This window comes from Apium graveolens, chromosome 11 (genome assembly GCF_009905375.1).
Source record: "Apium graveolens cultivar Ventura chromosome 11, ASM990537v1, whole genome shotgun sequence".
Taxonomy (NCBI): Eukaryota; Viridiplantae; Streptophyta; class Magnoliopsida; order Apiales; family Apiaceae; genus Apium; species Apium graveolens.
In genome coordinates this window covers 9501670-9505475 of record NC_133657.1, presented here as the reverse complement: position 1 = coordinate 9505475, position 3806 = coordinate 9501670, and positions in this window count along the sequence as shown.

The window sequence follows — 3806 nt, the reverse complement described above, 5'->3', positions numbered from 1 at the left end:
TAAAATTCCCATTCTGAAAAAGACTGAATATCCTACATGGAAGGTGAAGAAGCTCATGCACCTCGAAGCTACAGGTCCAGATTATCTAGACGTGATTAATGATGGACCCCACATGCCAACAAAACTGGTGCCTGCAACTCCTACTGTTGCTGAACACTATCAGCTAAAGGAGAAGTGTGAGTGGACACCGAAAGAGAAAGTAGTTGTGCTGAAAGATGCAAAGGTAAGAAACATTTTGCATAACAGTCTTGATTCTGTGACGTCAAACAAGGTTATAGGCTACAAGACTGCCAAAGAGATCCGGGATGCTCTTGAAACTCAATGTCAAGGAACCATGGCCATCAAGAAGAACAGAAGGGCTGTTCTGATTCAAGAATATGAATAATTTAAGGCCAAGCCTGATGAAAGTCTCACTGACATCTATGACAGATTTCTGACCCTGTTCAACAATCTGTCTTTGGTGGGAAAGGTGTATGATCGAGAGGATTCAAACACCAAGTTTTTGAGAGCCTTGAGTGAAGAATGGGTGACTCAGACTCAAATCATATGACATCAGTATGATTTGGAAATAATTACTCTGGATGAAGTCTATGGCATGCTGAGAACTCATGAATTGGAAGTCCAGCAAAGGAAAGAGAGGAAAAGCAGCAAAGGGAAATTAGTTGCTTTGAAAGTAAATGATAAAGCTTCAAAAGAAAAGTCTGTTGGAGTTGTAAGAAAGAAGAAAAATTTGCCAGAATCAGATACTGATCATTCATCATCGAATCCTGATGATAATACTGATTCTAAAACTGATGAGAACATGACAGATTCTGATGTCATGCAAATGGCTGCATTGCTGGTTAAGGGCTTTAGGAGGATGCAATTCAGGAAGTCTAATAACAATAAAAGCTTCAGGAAGAAGTTCACTGGAAGTGAAAGGAAGTCAACTGGAAAAAGAGATGGAAAGGACTCTAAAGATGGAAAGGTAGACAGGACAAAGATCAAGTGCTACAACTGTGATGAACCTGGTCACTTTGCTATAGAGTGTAAGAAGACAAAGCATGACAAAGGGAAGAACAAAGCCCTGACTACATCAAGCAAGAATTGGATGGACTCCTCTGATTATGAAAATGAAGACACATGTTATGCACCGATGGCTAGCTTTGATGATCCTACTTCCTCTGAGTCTAAGGTATTAACTATTTTCTTCTCTTTTGATACTTAAGATATATCTAAATTGAAATCTATTCTTAAATCTCTGCATGGTAATTTTAAGAATAAGAATCTAGAAAATGATAGACTTATAACTAAAATTGAGATCTTGAAGTCTAGGAATATACAGTTAGAGTCTGAGTTAATAAATCAGATTGATTTGAAGAAAGAATGTGAGAGAGCTACACATATAGTAAAGATCCTTGATGTAACGCCCCCAAATCCGGGGTCAGGAATCTGGGTCATCACGCAATCCTTCAATCATGTGTAACCTGCATTAACTCAATAATCCAATAATTCCATATCACAGACCCCCAATCTCACACACTCACAAGTTATAGCCCTAGAAATGACGTACAACAAGTATCATCTGTTATTAAAACTCAAATATACTTTACAGGATCTCAAACAATTATTCATAACCTCTACATGAAGTTACAATAATTACGACTGATATCTTATACCTATCTGATACTCTGGCACACCTGAGACAAAGCTGCCAGGGATCCTCCTCATGACTGCAAGCGACTAAGTCCCACACCGGCATACTAGTTATCTGTTGTGTTGTGTTATTTAAAAGAAAGCAAGAGTGAGCTATAATGCCCAGCATAATAATGTACAGTATGAAAATGACTGTACGATAAACTCACGTAAAACATCATATATGATAATTACATTTTATTCAAAAATAGTTTTCCTGGGTGATACACACTTTTTTATGAAAACAATCCTTTAGTGGATTTTATTAACCTGCGAATACCTTAATAGTAAACCCAACACTTAGGCTTGGGTTACGGTATTGCATCACAATTCCAATTGGAAGAACAAGACACTCGTTGGAGCCACCGCATACGATGATCAGTCGTACTACGATAATAGTAACATTTTCTACTAGTAGAAGGACGACACCTTCGTATCCCGGTTATCACCCTTGCCGCATACGGGCTATGTGTCCTCATTTTGGGTATACACACACTTCGCAGGTCCTTAGGTACATATTGTACCGTCTCCTACGGTACAGTAGTCTATCCAATACACGAAGTACTTGGATCCTACCCCTCCCTTGTCCTTTAATAGAATTCTATCATATCTTGAGAACTCAAACCACATCGAAGTTCCCCAAGCGTTTTTCTTGTTGATAAAAACAACTTATCTCATTAGGGTATATATATATAAATATATATATATACTTCCAAAATTTTCGGAGGAAGTACTAAGGATGTGAGTTGACCGTTGTCAACAGATAATTAAATAAGGGGGAGTTTCTTTTAAAACTATGTTCAAAATATTTAAAATAAGTCGAGATAATATTCTCCAACGTTCTGAAATTATTCGAATGACTTTCCGAAAATCAGAAAGTATTTTAGTTCAGGTTTTATGATTTTTAAATCATAAATGAATCCTTTAATAAATAATAAATAATAAATAATTAGATATTAATCGATAAATAATTAAACCTCGAATGAGTTTACTTGAAAAGAATATTTGAAATAATATTCCTCAACTAATTTATATTTAAGTAATATAATAATCTTTAATATTTAATCGAGTCTGAAATAAATATTCACTGGAGAATACTTCTCCCATAATAAATGAATAGTAAATAGATATTTATTATTCGAACGATAAGGTATAGTAGAGGGAATACGACCTTTGGAAATCGTTTTAATAAAAGTTCGAGGTGTTTAGTATTTCGTAAATGGACGTTGAGTCCCTTGAAACGTAATTACTATGGACTTTAATCATCCTATAAATATCACCAGAATGATTTCCGGGTTTTTATTTTATAAAAACAAAACTGACCAACTCTTGGTCTTACAACTTATACATCATGCTCTACTATAGCGCTAATATTCTTAAATAAAGCACCTCCGGAATACTTCCGGGTTTTCATCAATTTTTACTGACCGATCCTTGGTCTAAAACAAATACACGTCACGCTACTCGCTAGCGTTAACGTTCTCAATTATAAACTCCTCCGGGATACTTCCGGGTTTTTATAAGCTTACACCGACCAACTCTCGGTCTAAATATAATATTTCGAACTCGGTATGAACATATACTAGAAATTATCAACAATTGAGTAATGTAATACATCTCAAACTTCGTAAAATAGTTTAAAGCAATCTCATGCATATATCACAGTTTTGTAAAATATTCATAACACAACAGTTCTTAAAAGGTAGGGTTTGAAAACTTGTCTGGGTATCTTGTGGTGGAGGATGCTCTAGGTTCCGCTTGGAAATCTATAATCATAAACACAAGTCGTTTTGTTATGTCCCGTTCTAATTTACAGCTACCCGCACTCATGCGCTAATCATTATGCACCCTCTCAACCTATATTATCCTTATTATTTCTTTAAGTCCTTATTCACATTATGGTCGCTTCCTTTTTCAAAGTATCTTAAGTCCATTTTTATTTTCATCGTCGGCTCCGCTTATGGATTCTACGGTTTCTAATCGTGCGGTCTCGACTCCAATATATTTATAAAAATTGAAAAATCATTATTTTCACTTGAAATCTTTATGACAGTTAGGAAACTAAATTTACTACTCTCTGTAAAATTTTCATGATTTATGAACATTTTTAAGTCGATCCTTTATATTTTCAA